This window comes from Orycteropus afer, unplaced genomic scaffold (genome assembly GCF_000298275.1).
Source record: "Orycteropus afer afer isolate SDZICR_OR568_19922 unplaced genomic scaffold, OryAfe1.0 scaffold00313, whole genome shotgun sequence".
Taxonomy (NCBI): Eukaryota; Metazoa; Chordata; class Mammalia; order Tubulidentata; family Orycteropodidae; genus Orycteropus; species Orycteropus afer.
Genome location: NW_006921900.1, coordinates 2,275,583 through 2,293,849, shown reverse-complemented (window position 1 = coordinate 2,293,849; position 18,267 = coordinate 2,275,583). Strand labels below are relative to the sequence as shown.

Genomic DNA, 18,267 nt, shown 5'->3' with positions numbered 1-18,267 from the left:
AAAAAAAAAAAAAAGTTACAATCAAAAAAAAAAAGAGTCCTCCAATCTAACCAGCTTGATGAGACCAGAGAGCTGAGTAAATTGTATTTTGTTTGGAAGGGAGGAAAGGATGGCTTTTGAAATCTGTAGGCCAGGCTGGGGGCTCAGTTCCATTCAAGATTATTTATTACTAGAGAGAAGAGTATCTCTGCCTTCCCAGGTTTGCCCCTATGAGAGACCTGCCAAAAACTTGAGGAGATGCTACAGTTAGGAAGTTCTTCTGCAGGTGCCAGGAGCCTAGAGCCTAGAGCCCCTGGGATACAGCAGGCTGTGTTTCCATGAGCTGTTGTTTCCAAATGGGAAATGTCCCCACTCTCTTTCCTTCTTGAGGCCCATGGAAAGGACAACTGATTTCTTCTCCCATATTCTCTGAGTCTAGGAGCTCTGGTAGCATAGTGCCTAAGGCACTCCTCCTCGGAAGGAAGGTAGGGCAATCTACTTGCGTAGTGATACCACCTTGGAAACCCAAGGAGGGGTCGCTATGAGTTGGGTCCAAATCAACAGCACATAACAACAACAACAACATTCTCTGAGTCTACAGGCAGTGCTAGCTTGGGCAGCAGAGTGGCCTCTCCCTGCCTTTCAGGCTGTTGCTTTACCTCCACAGTACCGATGGATCCCATTTGGCAATCAAGCCTTGTGTGAATCTATAATCCTGTCTCCTTGACTGAATGCGACAATTGAAGGTAAGCACGTGGCACTATTCTACTCACTTAACAGGCACCCACCAAGGTTGAAAAACAAAGTTCTTGCCCTGCTCAAGACTGATGGAGAAGTCTAGCACTCTATGTGCCAGGCAGTATGTGCCACATACATCCATTTATTCAGTCCTCACAATACCCCTGTAAGGTAGTATTTGCAAGGTCACATGAATAACAAGTGGTCTAGTTGGTCAAGAATGGTCTTGGGCCAGTGTCTCTACCTATTTGACCTCTGCATTAACCGTGGCAGAGGAACAGTGTTGAGTCAAAAGGCAGTATAGTCAACCAACTGTGGGTACACAAAGGACAGCATGTAAGCTATCCTGGTAGGCAGTAAATAAAGGCCACCTGGAGGAAGTGCCTCCTGATCAGTGTCTTCCAGGACGAAGGAGTTGAGAAGGGGAAGTGGGGCGAGCTAAGAGAGAAATGCACTTGGCATCCTGGAGTCTCAAAAGTGCATAGCTTTTCTCTTTTGCAACACTGAGTGCAGGTGGAGGCTGGCAACCAATGAGGCTGAAGAAGTAGGCTGAAGGTGGACCAGGCAAGGCCTGGTAGGCCTTATTAAGGAGTTTGGAGCTTGGACTTCATCCCGAGGCAGTGGACAATCTTGGAGAGCTTTAGGGGAAATATCAGAATGCTCATGCTAGCTGCAGCAGTCTCTCCAGATGACTGAGAAGTTTGTTTTAGCTGTGGATGGTATACAGCAGGAGGAGGGAAGAATTGGGAGTACAAGGGTCCACAAGATTCTCATCTCATCTGTCTCCATGGTGACCCATGGTACAGTTCCCTTAAATGAAATTTCTTTACTTGAAATTTCAAGTGTTTTTGTGTTTCAGGCTGTCCTAGACCCCAGCTTCACCCCTTTTTCTGAATTATGGACTGAGAAGGTAGAGGGAGAGGAAATGCTGGAATGAGATGGTGAGGGCCTCCAGCTATGCCACCAACCTGTGCAAACTTGACACACACACACCCCCATTCTTCACCCCTGGTATAGATTGTATTGTGCCCCCTCAAAATATATGTGTCGACTTGGCAGGACCATGAGTCTCAGTATTACATCATTATCCACCACTGTGTGATCTGATATAATTATTATCCAATGTATTTTAAATCCTCATCTTTATGATGTTAATGAGGCAGGATTAGAGCTTATGTTAATGAGGCAAGATGCAATATATAGGATTAGATTTTCTTTTAAATCAATCTCATTTTAAATATAAAAGGGATTAAATAAGGGAACAGAGGTAAGAGGGATCTACTATCTCCAGGAAAGAAGAGCTGGGAGAGAAGTGCATTCTTTGGATCTGAGGTCCCTGTGCTGAGAAACTCCTAGATCCAGGGGAATATTGATGACCAGAACCTTTCCCCCGGAACCAACAGAAAGAGAAAGACTTTCCCTGGAGTTGGTGCCCTGAATTTGGACTGTTAGTCTCCTAAACTGTGAGAGAATAAATTTCTATTTGTTAAAGCTATCCACTTGTGGTATTTCTGTTATAGCAGCCCTAGAACTAGGCCTACCCTGGCCCAACACCTGTTGTTGTTACGTCCCATCAAGTCAGACCCAACTCATAGCAACCCCTCCTTGGGTTGCCGAGGCAATATCACTACTGTTGAAATAGATTGCTCAACCTTCCTTCCGAGGAGTGGCTGGTGGGTTTGAACTGCCAGCTTTCTGGTTAGCAGTCAAGTGCCTTAGGCACTATGCTACCAGAGCTCCTGGTCCAGCAACTAGGGGAAATCAAATTGTACCTCTTGGGCTTTCCTCCTTGCAGAGACTGTAAAGAAGGACCAGCACTTGTGTGGAGGGTTCTAGGTAGTTACCAGTTCATGAGCTACAGAGCTGTGACTTAGTTTCCTAGTGCTGCTGTAACAGTGGATGGTTACAAAGAACAGAAATTTATTTTCTCACATCTAAAAGTCTGAACTCAGGGTACTGGCTCTAGGTGAAGGTTCTCTCTATTGATCCTTGCCTCTTTCAGCTATTTCTATAGCCCCAGTTCCACGTGGCATCTATCTTTCCTGTTTGTATTCACTTGTGTCTGTGTCTATGCAAAAAGAAAACCTTATTTCCAGACAGGATTACATCCACAGATATAGGGGTTAGGATTCCAAGACATATTTTGTTGTTGTTGTTTGCCATCGAGTCGGCCCCAACTCATAGCGACCCCTCCTTGGGTTTCCGAGGCAGTATCACTACGGAAGTAGGAATGCCCAACCTTCCTTCCGAGGAGTGGCTGGTGGGTTTGAACCGCCAGCCTTCTGGTTAGCAGTCAAGTGCCTTAGGCACTATGCTACCAGACATATTTTACGGAGACATAATTCAATCCATACAGGCTGAGAAGCTCCTTAGAGATCTCCTAAAGCTTTCCTTCTTTTTAACTTTCTTCCTCTCCCTCCTACTCCCCCCTTTCACCCCAACATTTTTCAGATTAAGAAACAGAGGCCTACATTATGAAAATTTCCAGTGGAGCAAGAATCCAGGTCTCTGGTCCCAGAATATTCATTTCTGGATAACATTTGTCTCTTTCTGGTCTGGTATCCAAGAAGTTGATTTGGTTTAAATGTAGTTATGAACTGCATAACTGATCAGTCTTCCCTTTTTACTTTGACTGCTAGAGAGCTTCGGACTAGATTTATAGTCCACTTATACATAAGATTTATAGTTTTATAGTCCACTTATAAATAAGAAGGAGCTCTGGTGGTGTAGTGCCTAAGGCATTTGACTGTTAACCAGAAGGCTGGCGGTTCAAACCCACCACTCCTTGGAAGGAAGGTTGGGCAATCTATTTCTATAGTGATACCACCTCAGAAACCCAAGGAAGGGTTGCTGTGAGTCAGATCTGACTCAATAGCAGTGAGTCAAGTGAGTATACATAAGAAGTATTCAGAACTCCTGGGTTCTCATTTCTGTACACTTAACTGTTGGCCACGTTTAAAGTCCTATCCTGTGTTACTTTATTTTTTCTTTTTCATCTACTTTTTAAACATAACCTATTTATTACTACAGAAGTACACATATGCATTATTGAAAATAAGAAAATAAAGACAAGCAAAAATTAAAATTAAAATTTCAGATTATCTGGGGTGAACACTTACATCAGGTAGATATACTCCTTGGAGTGATCAATTATGGGAGAAGAGAAGGGCAGTGTTTGCACAGGGAGATAGCTCAGCGGGCCAGGAGTGCATGGGAGAGAAGGACACAGGGAAGCAGTAGCCACAGGGAGGAAGTGAGAAGAGAGCTGCTACACTGTATGGAATTGCAGTCAGTGTCATGAAACTAAATGTGTATGAAATGCTGTATGGAAATGAATTTGCTCTGTAAACTTCCATCTAAATCACAATACAAATTTTTTTAAAATTTCAGATTATCACTACCCAGTTATCAACTATTCATACCCTATACATGCTCTTATTTTTACTAAAATGAGAGACTACATTTTATTCAGCAAATGGCTTTTATTAAGTCAAAACATCTCCACTTTTCCATTACAGTAAATTCTCATCTCATGTAATATACAAACTAAATTCAAATTTCCCCAGTTTATACCAAAATCTCTTTTATAATTGGTTTGTTCAGAATGACAGTATCTAATCCAGGACCACCCATTACATCATTACATCTGATTATTATGGCCCTTGTGTCTCATGTCTCTTTTAATCTAGCAAAATTATACATATACATAACATATACATATACATAAACATATATATATATGTTGATGTTATGTTTATACAAATATAAACATAACATCAACATATATATATATAAATACATACATATATATGGCTTGCTTGTTGAAGACAGCCGACCTTTTTCCTTCAGGAAATTCCTGAAGAATTTCCCACCTTCTTATCTTGCCTTGTTGCTTCCTTGTGGACTCATTCATTTTGCTCCTCTGTCCTCTTTATTTCTCATAAACTGGAATTAATATCTAAAGGTTGATGGCAAGTAAAACATTTTTTGGCTAGGATAAATGCATAACCATTGATTTGTGTACTTCATATTGTATCATTACCAATGGATGACACATCGTCTTGTTGATGACTAGTAAATCATTAGTGACCCTAAGATTGACTTCTGGATTGGGGTGGTGACCTCTTGAGCCCTCCCTTACACAGTTAGGTTGCCCCCCTAGCGTCTGGAAAGTCACCAGTGTGGTGTTACTTGACCCTATGTGAAAATCCAGTGCCCAACTACGTACAATTGTTTAACCACAATTGATAATTCTTGTTTATAAAGGTTTGCCAAATTATGCTTTTCCTAATCTTTGTGTTTTGTTCCTCCCCCACCCTCCCAAAATTGAGCTTTCCCGCATGAACAGGAACTATTTGGTTACTGCGAAATACACACTTCCTACTGGAAAAGCAGAATAAATTCTTAATTCTTTCGTTTTAGCGGGAGGAGGTTTGTAGTAATAGTTCCTTTCTACACGGAGGTTCTAGCAATCTATATAGGACGTATATTTTCCCTTTTAGTTTTTTGTGTGTGCGTTTGGGCAAACTCTATGTGATTAATTCTGAGGCTGCGTTAGCATTTTTTAAATCTTTTGTGTGAACAGTATGGCATGGCTTGGTTGGACTCCCGTCGTGTCATAGAAAATCCCAGAAATCGCAAAGCCCCACGGTGCCCCAAGAGGCCAACCAGCTCTCTGCAGCTGTGGTTTCAATTCTGAGTGTTTCAAAGTGGTAGGAGTAACAGTCCTCCGGAGCCTGTTTTTCCATTCGGCCCCGCGGTTTTTGGGAACATTCGCTGCAGTAATCTTTAGGGTAAACAGGACGTACCCCACGTTCACTTCGGTTCTCTAGGAGGGGATTGGATCTGCGTTTGGACGCTCTGGTGGCGTAGCGCCTAAGGCATTTGACTAGTTCCCTAGAAGGCTAGCGGTTCAAACCCTCCACCCGCTACTTGGAAGACAGATTTGGAAATCTACTGCTGTAGAGGTGCCGCCTCGGAAACCCAAGAAGGGGTCGCTATGAATCTGAAAGACTCGACAGCACTGAGTTCCTCCGCTTGCTTTCCCTTTAAGGAAACTGGAAGATACTGACCACTAGAGGGCTGTTTAAACATTTTTATTAAACAGTTTACGGGCAGAGAATCAGAAATGAAATACAATTTTGAGAATAGTAGAGATTTTTCTGAACAAAGATTATTATAAATTATTTAATACAAAATATAATATTTTAGGAAAAATTAAAAATAATCTTCACCTTTTGAAAACCCAAATCAAACTCGCTGCGGATCCTGACTCATAGCGTCCCCTCCTTGGGTTTGCTAAGCAGTACCTTTACGGAAGTAGATTGTCCAATCTTCCTTCCGATTACCCTTTGAAGGGATGTTAAAAAAAGCGGTGACTTCCAGGTGCCCGGCTAGCTCAGTCGGTAGAGCATGGGACTCTTAATCCCAGGGTCGTGGGTTCGAGCCCCACGTTGGGCGTTCCTAGTTTTCTTCTTTCTTTTTCTTCTCTTTTTTCTTCTTCTTCCAATTTATCAATGGTAAAAACTTCTTTCAATCTTCATGAACGTTAGTAACAAACTTCTACGCAGAGTTTATTATTTTTACACAATTCAATACATAAAAACCTATAAGCTGTTCAATCGAACTAAAGGAAACGAGAAAACATTTTCATTGTGTAAACGGGTAGTTAAAGCTTATTTTTTACCGAGTGGTCTATTTGAAAGGCAGTGAAATGCCAAAGGCTAGGGGATAAGAAGGATACAAAAATTAATGAAATTGTAGAGTTCATGAATATTGCCAAAGTGATCTCTATCTAAAAGTTTGAAATGTATATTTTTGACTTAATGATGTCATGTTGAAAGTTAGTTTGGAGAGCAACTCCGAATCGCATGGTTTACTAAGCATCTTATTTGTATAACCTAAAATTTCCTTAAGTACATTCGTTTACTTTCTGTCTACAGGGAAGAGTAGTAATTATTATGGGTTGTTAATAGTTTTAAAGGGCTGTGAGATGGTTTTAGTGATGGGCTAATAAAGATGCGAACAGGCCCTCAGAACATTTTTATCTTTTTGTTGTTGTTGTTAGTGATCCAAACAAAATGTTTCCTTCAGTCATTTTGAACTCTCAAAATAAATTTCAAAGCAAATATAACTCTTTTTCTTCATCTGTTTTCCTAAAAGAATTCAGTTTCTTAGGAAAAAATTTGCTTATATGTCGACAGCTGCCAATTAAGTACTTTCGGTCATTCCGAGCAGTTCTCAAACGTTCTCCACAATTACTCTGTTATTATTTACTCATCAATTCAAAACATAATTTTAGTCCTTGGAAGCAAAATGTGGACAATTTCAACTTCAGATGAAAACCCCTAAATATCTTGTTATTACAGAGAAGGGTGGAGTTTTTCAAGAGAAGCAAGCCCAGTCAGAGAAAATGCAAACTGGCAAATTGATGAGAAATCAATGAAAATATCATATGTCCATTTTAAATTGCAGATCGGCATTCCAATTGGGAGGTGATTTTGATTTTAAATGTATTTTATTATGCCTTGTATCAAATATTGTCATCACGTTCATCCTCAAAAGCTTTTACAAAAAGCAATAGGGTATTTGATATAGTATGTGGCCCTAAATTTTGCTTAAGTGAAGAAATTGGGATCACAGCTCCTTCAGAAGTAACATTTATAAATGAACTTGATCTCAAAGTTCATTTCTTCTTACTGTTGGGTTATGATTTATTATGTTGACTAGTGATTTATTACTATTTGTACTAAATGAATACACTCAAGATATGCCAAATAAAACACATTTTATTCTCTCATTGAACTCTTATTTGAAGACTTCATGTTCAATTAATTTATAAATGAAAAATTTTTCCAGAATGTGCTAATGCCTTGTAGTTCAGTTTATTCAACAAATAAATGGCAAGAAAAAGAGAGACGAGCAGAGTCGCAATCAAATGAAATGTGTGGACCTTGTTTGGATCGTGATTTGAACCAATGAGTCTTAAAAATCATGTATGAGACAACTAGGAGAATTTGAATACTGAATGGTTATTTGAAGATCTTAAGAAACTGTTTATTGTTATATGAAACAATGGTATTATGTTAAAAAAAAAACTGTTTTTATCTTTTGGAGATACATACTAAAATATTTATGAATGAAATGGACACATCTGGGATCTCTTTGTATGAATTTTTTTGGAGGAGGAATAAGGGAGTATCAATGAGACAAGACTGGCCATGTGTTGATAACTGTAGAACCTGAGTGATGGGTTCATTTATACTATTCCCTTCTATCTTTGCATATGTTAACGTTTTTTCATAAAACTAAATAACATTTGATTATGCAAAAACGAAGTGTCTTAATCACCTTAACTAGTGATCAAACTTAGTATCACTAATAATTGGATGATCAGATTATGTGCCTCTTGATGTTGACAGATATTGCATCACCTATATATTATTTTAATAGGTAAGTAGGGTGGGGGACAGCCCCCAAGGTCACAGGGAGCAGTGGCAGACAAGGCCATCAGGAACAGGTAGGGAGAAACTCAGGAAGTGAGCGGAGCGGTTGGAACAGCTAAGGGAGTTGAACTTGTCTGTCGGTTTGTTGTATTCTGATGGCTTGCATGTTGCTGTGAGGCTGGAGGCTGTGCCAGCAGGGATGCCCACAGTGGACCGGTGTCAGTGGAGTTTCCAGACTGAGACAGACTCGGAAGAAGGAAGAGGCCATCCATTTCTCAAAGAATTGGCCAGTGAAAATCTTATGAATAGTAGTGAAACATTGTCTGATACATTACTGGAAAATTTTATGAATAGCCCTGAAACATTGTCAAATACAGTGCCAGAAGAAGAGCCCCTCAGGTTGGAAGGCACTCACAATAAGACTGGGAAAGAGCTGCCTCATCAGAGTAGAGCCTACTTTAATGATATGGATAAAGAGCTTTTGGGGCCTCCATGTGCTGATGTGGCATGACTCAATATGAGAAGAAACAGCTGCAAACATCCATTGATAATTGGAACATAGAATGTACAAAGTATGAATCTAGGAAAATTGGAAGTTGTCAAAAATGAAATAGAACACATAAAAATTGATATCCTAGGCATTAGTGAGCTGAAACGGATCTTAGTTTTGGCCATTTTGAATCAGATAACCATATAATATACTATGCCAGGAATGATAAAGAGGAATGGCGTGGCATTCGTCATCACAAAGACTGTTTCAAGATCTATCCTGAAGTACAATGCTGTCAGTGATAGAATAATATCCATAGGCCTACAAGGAAAGCCAGTTAATACTATTATTCAAATTTACACACCAACCACCAAAGCCAAAGATGAAGAAACAGAAGATTTTTACGAACTTCTTCAGTCTGAAATTGACCAAACATGGGATCAAGATGCTGATTATACTGGTGACTGGAATGCAAAAGTTGGAAACAAAGAAGAATCACCGGTAGTTGGAAAATTTGGCCTTGGAGATAGAAATAATGCTGGAGATCACATGGTAGAATTTTGCAAGACCAACTTACTCATTGCAAATACCTTTTTGCAACAACACAAACGATGGCTATATACACGAACTTCGCCAGAAGGAGTACACAGGAATCAGATTGACTACATCTGTGGCAAGAGGTAATGGAGAAGCTCATTATCTTCAGCCAAAACAAGGTCAGGAACTGACCATCAACTGCTCATTTGCAAGTTCAAATTGAAGTTGAAGACAATTAAAATAAGTCCACAAGAGCCAAAATAGGACCTTGATTATATCCCTCCTGAATTTAGAGACCATTTAAAGAATAGATTTGATGCATTGAACACCAATGACTGAAAACCAGAGGAATTGTGGAATGACATCAAGAACATCATCCATGAAGAAAGCAAAAGGTCATTGAAAAGACAGCAAAGGAAGAAAAGACCAAAATGGATGTCAGAAGAAACTCTAAACTTGCCCTTGAATGGAGAGTAGCTAAAGCAAATGGAAGAAATGACAAGATAAAAGAGCTAAGCAGAAGATTTCAAAGAGCAGCTTGAGAAGATAAAGTCAATTATTATAACGAAATGCGCAAGACATGGAGTTGGAAAGCAAAAAGGGAAGAACACGCTCAGCATTTCTCAAGCTGAAAGAACTGAAGAGGAAATTTAAGCCTCGAGTTGCAATACTGAAAGATTCTGTGGGCAATATATTTATTGAATGATGCAGGAAACATCAAAAAAAGATGGAAGGAATATACAGAGTCACTGTACCAAAAATAATTGGTCAATGTTCATCCATTTCAGGAGGTGGCATATGATCAAGAACCAATGGTATTGAAGGAAGAAGTTGAAGCTGCACTGAGGAAAGTGGTGAAAGATAAGGCTCCAAGAATTGATGGGATCCCCATTGAGATGTTTCAACAAATGGATGCCACACTAGAGGCATTCACTAGGCTATGCCAAGATATTTGGAAGACAACTACCTGGCCAACTGACTGGAAAAGATCCATATTTGTGCCCATTCCAAAGAAAGGTGATCCCATGGAATGTGGAAATTATTGAATAATATCATTAATATTATATGCAGGTAAAATCTTACTGAAGATAATTCAAAGGCAGCTACAGTAGTATATTTACAGAGAAATTCCAGAAATATAAGCTTTATTCAAAAGAGGATGTGGAATGAGGGATATCATTGCTGATGTCAGATGGATCTTGACTCAAAACAAAGAATACCAAAAAGATGTTTACCTATGTTTTATTGATTATGCAAAAGCATTCAATTGTGTGGATCATAACAAATTATTGATAACATTGAGAAGAAAGGGAATTCTAGAACACTTAATTGTCCTCATGAGGAACTTGTACATAGACTAGGAGGCTGTCGTTTGAACAGAACATGGGGACACTGTGTGGTTTAATATCAGGAAGGGAGTGTGTTGGGGTTGTATCCTCTCACCATACTTGTTCAATCTGTATGCTGAACAAATAATCCAAGAAGCTGGACTATATGAAGAAGAACATGGCATCAGGATTGCAAGAAGACTCATTAACAACCTGTGTTATGCAGACAACTTTGCTTGCTGAAAGTGAGGATGACTTGAAACACTGATGAAGATTGAAGACTACAGTCTGTAGTATGGATTACACCTCAATATAAAGAAAACAAAAATCCTCACAACGGGACCAATAAGCAGCATTGTGATAAGTGGAGAAAAGATTGAAGTTGTCAAAGACTTCATATTACTTGGTTCTACAATCAGCACCAATCAATGGAAGCAGCAGTCAAGATATCAGACAACAAATATGCTGCAAAAGACCTCTATCAAATGCTGAAGAGCAAAGGTGTCTCCTTGAGAACTAAGGTGCAACTGACACAAGCCGTGGTATTTTCAATTGCCTCATATGCGTGTGAGAGCTGGACAATGAATGAATAAGGAAGACCAAAGAAGAGTTGATGCTTTTGAATTGTGTGTGGTGTTGGTGAAGAATGCTGAAAGTACCATGGACTGCTAAAAGAACTTACAAATCCGTCCTAGACAAAGTGCAGCCAGAATGTTACTTGGAGGTGAGAATGGCCAAACTTCGTCTTAACTACTTTGGTCATGTTGTAAGAAGAGACCATTCCCTGGAGAAGGATATCATGCTTGGCAAAGTGGAGGGACAATGAAAAAGGGGAAGGCCCCCAATGAGAAGGATTGACACAGTGGTTGCAACAATGGGCTCAGGTATAGCAAGGATCATGGGGCTGGCACAGAACCTGGCAGTGTATCATTTTGCTGAATAAGAGGTCACTGTGAGTAGGAGACGACTTAACGGCACCTAACAACAACAACAACATATGCTATTTTAAGGAACTCTGGTGGTGTAGTGCCGAAGGCATTTGACTGCTAACCAGAAGGTTGGTAGTTTAAACCCACCAGCCACTCCATGGAAAGAAGATAGGGCAATCTACTTCTGTAAAGATTTACCGCCTTGGAAACCTAATGGAGGTCACTATGAGTTGGAATCAACTTAATGGCAGTGGGTTTGGTTTTTCTGGTTACACATTTTGTCAAAAAGCATTCAGTGTGAATCTAATCAAGTCTTTAGAGCTAACTTGCAGTTTATAGGAAACACAAGGGGAGAGGAACAAGTTAAGGAACACCATAAGTAAACAATCAGACAAATCCAGAATGTCAGACATTCAAAAAGCCAATGTCATTAACAGATACTAATGCTCCTACTGGGAGCTCTGGTAGCATTGTGCCTAAGGCACTTGACTGCTAACCAGGAGGCTGGTGGTTCAAACCCACCAGCAACTCCTTGGAAGGAAGATGGGGCAACCTACTTCTGTAGTGATACTGCCAGAAACCCAAGGAGGGGTCACTATGAGTCGGGTCAACTCCACGGCACATAACAACAGCAACAATGCTCCTACTAATGGGGAGGGAGCACTTTTTGTGTCAAAGATCCCCACTAGCAGTCTGATGAAGCCAATGAACTCTTCCTCAGAATAATGTTTTCAAATGCATAAAATAAAAAGCTAAATTTATAAAGAAAATGATATTGAAACACAATTACTCAAATATATTTTTAAAACATGATATTATACATATGCTTCGTTATTAATGCATTAAATAACAAGAACTAACAACAAGTATACGAAAGAGGGGGAGGCCTTCAACGAGATGGATTGACACGGTGGCTGCAATGATGGGCTCAAGTATAGCAGGGATTGTGGGGCTGGCGCGGGATCGGGCAGTGTTTCGTTCTGCTGTGCATGGGGTCGCTATGAGTCGGAAACGACTCGACGGCACTTAACAACAACAACAACAACAACAAGTATAATAATCAGTTACCAGCTTTTAGTTATTTAACATTAGTTCTAAATGTAAAGTATATTTCTGAGACATCTGCAATAATGGTAATATAGTATAGAAAACATCTTTAATTTCTATTGGTGACAAAGCCACAGGTGCTGCTAACAGTGCTGTAGTGGGGTGCCTTCATTGTTAATGAAAGGAAATATTAAATTTCAGTTAAATTTTGCTGAAGATAAAAATGTGAATTTTTTTTTTCCCCATCCAAGTTTAGGGACCTTTTGGATTGTATTCATGGACTCCTCTCATCTAGGTTTTAAATAATTTTCCAAGCAAATGCAATGTATTGTCATTTAGGAGTTCCAGTTTTTTTTTTGGGAAAAAAAAAAAGCCTAAGCAAATACATATAAAAATATTTTGGGGACAATTAAGAAAATTTGACTATAGAGTGCATTATATGATTTTAGAGAATTATTGTTAATTCTGTTTGGTGTGATAATGCTATTGTGGTGATTAGAAGAATGCCTTTATATTTTGGAAGTGTATACTGAAGAAATTAGGTATGAAGGGTCATGATATCCTCACATACACACACACAACACACACACACACAAATAGGAAGATTTCACAATTCCTGTATGTTGAATTGAGATGGTATATAATCAGTTACTCTTTCTACTCTCTATGTGTTTAGAATTTTCAGAATGAAAGGTAAAAAAAAAAGTGACTTTAAGTTTTTTTGTTTTGTTTTTGAGGTACAATGTAGATATAGTAAAATGCATTACATGTAAGTGTATAAAAAACAAAAAAACAAACTCACTGCTGTTGAGGTGGATCCAACTCATAGTGACCCCTCCTTGGGTTTCCAAGGTGGTATCACTATTGAAGCAGATTGCCCAACCTTCCTTCCGCAGAGTGGCTGGTGGGTTTGAACCGTCAGCCTTCTGGTTAGCAGTCAAGTGCCTTAGGCACCAAGGCACCAGAGCTCGCCCATGTAACCATACCAGATCAAGATGCAGAACATTTTCAGCATCCCAAAGTTCCCTAGTACCCTCTCCCAATCAATCCCCCCTTCCACCTCAGTTAACTACTATCTGATTTCTATAATCACTGATAAAATATATATTCTTTTGTATCTGGCTTCATTTGCACATGACTTCCTAATATATTAAAACAAATTTTTAGAGACTGATAATTCCATGTTTGGCAAAGATGTGGAAAAACAGACTCTTAAATTACTGGTCAAAATGTAAATTGGTGAAGCCTTTCATAAGGCTATTTAAAATAGTCACATCCTTTGACCTAGTAATTCTACTTCTAAGGGTCTTAAGGGAGCTCTGGTGAGCTAGTGCCTAAGTCATTTGACTGCTAACCATAAGGCTGGTGGTTTAAACCCACAAACCACTCCTTGGAGGGAAGACTGGGCAATCTACTTCTGTGGAGGTACCACCTCGGAACCCAAGGAGGGGTCACTATGAATCGGAATTGACTTGATGGCAGTGAGTTTTTTTTTTTTTTTTTTTGGGGGGGGTGGGGGTTCCTAAGATAATAAAAGCAATGTGCACAAAGATATAGACTCAAAGATACCAGTTTCTAATAGTCAAAAGTTGGAAGTAACACAAAAATCCAGCAATAGAAATGAGGTTTGGTCAATTATTGTATGTTTATCTTATGATAGGTCATGAGCTATTAAAAATGAGCTATAGAGCTAACCAGAAGGTTGGCAGTTCAAACCCACCAGCCTCTCCATAGAAGGAAGACTGGACAATCTACTTCTGTAAAGATTTACCCCCTCGGAAACTCAAAGTGGGTCACTATGAGTTGGAATCAACTCAATGGCAGTGAGTGATAGCTATATGTAATTGGAATGATCTCTAAGCCACATCATTAAGTTAAAAAAGAGGAAGACACAGAACAATGTGTATACTCCACTTAGGTTAAAAGAAAAAAAAAACAGTAGAAAGGGGCTGAGAAAGGTGTATACACCCAATGGTGGGAAGGCAAATCAAGGGAAATAAAAAAGGCTTCTCAAATTTTGCCCTGTATTCTACACTTTTGAAATCTTGCATGATGTACAACACAAACATTCAAATGCTATTCTTGTCATTAAAACATAAAGGTGAAACATTTTTAGCTTCAATATAAATAAAAGAAAGAACGAAAGGAGGGTGCCAGGATAGAAAAAGGAGTTCTGATGGTATAGTGGTTAAGGCATTTGGCTGTTAACCAAAAGGTAAGTAGTTCAAACCCACCAGCTGCTCTGTGGAAGAAAGATGAGGTGGTCTGCTTCTGCAAAAACTTACAATCTTGGAAACCTGATGGAGAGTAGTTATGAGCCAAATCTACTCAATGGCAGTGAGTATCCCCCTGCCCCCATGGGAGCTTTATTTATTTAATTGTGATTTGGGTGAAAATTTACAGAACAAATTCACTTTACATTCAGCAATTCACATATACTTTGTCTCATGACATTGACTACAATTCACCACAGTGCAACAGCTCCCCTCCCACATCCTCCCCTTAGTTACCTCTTCCCTGTGTCCTTCCCTTCATGCACTTCTGCCCCCTGAGCTATGTCCCTGTGCATACACAGCCCATCTATTCTCCCTTGATTGTTCTCTCCAAGGAGTGTATCTACCTAGGTAGATACCTAGTGTATCTACCTCATATGCCTGTCTTTTGTTTGACTGGAAGCCACAGGTGTGGGTTCAGTTCCAGACCTGAAGGGCAGCTAGAAGCCATAGTTTCAGTTTCCATCAGACCAGCAAATCTGGTCCCTTTTTTTTCAAATGATTTTGGGTTTTGTTTCATATTGTTCTCCCACTCTATCCAGGATCTCCTACATAGATCCCCCTCCAAGTGGTTGACAGTGGTAGCTGGGCACCATCTAGTTCTTCTGGTCTCATCATTGTATAGGCTGAGGATCACATGGTGTACCAGTCACTTGGACTAATTTTTTTCCATGAGTCTTTGGTTTTCTTCATTCTTCTTTGCTCTGGATGAGGAGAGACCCATCGTTGCATCTAGACGGCTGCTTGCAAGCTTTTAAGATCCCAGTCACTACTTGCCAAAGTAGGAGGTGGAACAATGTTTTGTGTAGTATGTTATGCCAATTGAGCTTGATGTCCCCTGAGACTCTGATCCTGCGCCCACAGATTCAACTACTCACCTCTTCTGGGTAGCTGGCTATGCCCAATAAATGACTACAACTTTGTCCCTTATCAGCTCTACTATACACCTAGAAATTCTTACAGAACATATAAATACACTTGTAGAAACATCCTCTGCAAACCCTATGCATGGTCTTGGGCACACTGCCCCCTGCATAGACATACCTAATAGTTCAGCCTGTCCACCCATCTATCCACCTGTATATCAGTGGCAGTGAGTTTTGAGTGACAGGATAAAGAAACAGTACACAAACTATAGCAGCTGTTACCTTTGTGGGAGGAACTGGGCAGATAAGGAACTGAGGTGGGAAAGAAGCTTTCCACCATCTTTATTTTTATATTTGTAATTTTTAAGTTGGGCAATCCTACTTCCGTAGTGATACTGCCTTGGAAACCCAAGGAGGGGTCGCTATGAGTCGGGGCCGACTCGACAGCACCTAACAACAACAACAATTTTTAAGTTAGAAAAGTATTGTCTATTCAAAAAATTAATTAAAAACAAGTGTGCTGGGCAGATTTATTGGGAATGGAGTTATAGAGACCTTTGCCTCTTTCTTAATGTAGCTGACAATACAGTTGCCCAAAGTAGTAGAGAGAAGATGGTGTATCTTCAACTGAAATAAAGAGGATTTTTTTGTGTGTGTGGGTTTCTGTGGTCAAAGAAGGAATAATATTAAAAGAAAGATTGAAGGAGAAACAGGAATTAGATAAATTAACGGGGATCCAGAATTGGGGTTTATAGTACCCTCAGAGGGTTTAGAAAAGCCATGGAGACAAGGATTTGTGTAGGGCCTCGAGCTAGGTTGGAGATTGTGGAAGGACTTAATCCTCAGAGTAAGGGCTTTGGGATTTATCCTCAAATTAAAATTTCCTGGGGGCTTATTCACTGTTAGGCATTAAAGTAAGCCTTTACATGCAATTCTCATAATAAATCAATTGAGAAGATGCTATTATTTTTCCCCTCTTGCAGCTGAGCAAACTAAGAATATTTTGAACTGGGAAAACGTTTAGAAATTCGTTTGTTTAGTATATTGAGTAAGATTAGCCCAAAGAAATTAGGTGACGACAAATGGCACAGATGACAAATGGGCAGGTGCAGAAACCTGACTTTGATGTTATTTGGTATTATTCTTTGGATGGCAGAAATCTATCTGAAAAAGTCAAATCTCAATTTCCTGAAGTGCCTCATGTTTCCCACTTCATCTCTCTCATTTCCACAAAGACAGGGCTGGAGAAAAAGAGTGGGGCCATGAGTCCCACCAAATAAACCAGCAATGAGCTTCCATATGCACACCATATTTCCCACCCCCTTCCGGCCAGATTACTGACCCTAAAGCTTTCGAGTGAGTTTCAGAGGCAACCTTGTTCTCTCAGGTTACTGCAACGGCTACATCACATTATTGCAGACTTATTTTGCCAGTGAGACTCCGAAACTTGGCGTTTCCTATTCTTTTATTGCTGGTGATCCCCACCAACAACGCAGTGAATCAAACCTAGGCTTTCAGAATTCCGGATAGGCCAGGGGATGGAGACTAGGAAGTGTTGGGGGTCGAGGAATGGGAGATGGAGAATTAGAAGTGCGGGGGTGGGGGTAAGGGGAAGAGACGCCCGCCCCTCCCCCACACCGTTACTCCTCGACCGACTTGGAACTACTCGACCGACTTGGAACTACCAATCCCGGCGTGCCCCGGGGTAGCGAGGGCGCAGAAGCGCGTGCGCAGCGGGCCACCGTTGGCTGAAGCTGCGGCTGCGCTGGTCGCGGTGCTGTGAGGTCTACGGGCGCTGGCAAATCGGGACCAGGATGTAGTGTTGGCGGTGCCTGACGGCGCGTCTGAGGCGGAGTTGGGTGGGGTAGAGAGTAGGGGGCGGTAGTCGGGGGTGGTGGGTGAAGGAGGAGGCGGTGAATCACTTTTAAATGGCGCCGAAGCAGGACCCGAAGCCTAAATTCCAGGAGGGTGAGTCTGAGTCCTTGGAAAAAAAGCATCTAACGGCTCAGGAGAGGGAGGCGGGCTTGAGATGGTTGAGGTTTGGGGGCTGGGGGCGGTACTGGCTTCGCCCTGAGAAGGCGGCGGGTAGTGCTTTGTGCAGGGAAAGCGCATTGCGGAGGGTAATTTTTGTGCGATAATGGTTAAAAAAAAAAACCAATTTGTGAAATGAGCGTTATACAGGCTTTTAGGGTGGGAGAGAGGGCACTTCGCGCGTGGCAAAGCTTTAGTTAAATGTTTGTTTTTGTTCTGAGAAAGGGCGCGGAGAAAGCAGCCTATTGTAGGGAGGCGAAGGATGCGCCATGGTGGCCGTTAGGGGAAGTGATGTGGCGTAGGGGGAGGGGAGTTAACGGCGGTTGTTTGGGGCGGTCTCGCGGAGATCGCGGTCGCGTTGGGCAGCCATCGGTTCTCAGACTGGTGCTCCTTCGAGCCCCGAAGTAGTCGCGTTCACCGGCGCGCCGAGCTGCGGAAGAGGGGTGGGCTTCGCGTCTCGGGGCGGGAGAAGTGCGTTGTAAAATGGCCGCTGCAAAATGGCCGCTCCATCATGGCCGCCGGCGTCTCGTCTCCAGTCTGAGATGTAGCGCCCCCTTCACCAACGACTACTGCACGTAAACTGCTTCCCTAGTGCTTACCTCAG

General features: G+C 41.0%; 1 non-coding gene across 1 annotated transcript; it reads left to right on the top strand.

The window, feature by feature from the left end:
• The first annotated feature begins 6,104 nt into the window (after positions 1–6,104).
• On the top strand, positions 6,105–6,177 carry TRNAK-CUU. The gene has a single exon. It is a non-coding gene; the product is annotated as a tRNA-Lys (tRNA).
• Positions 6,178–18,267: the final 12,090 nt, after the last annotated feature.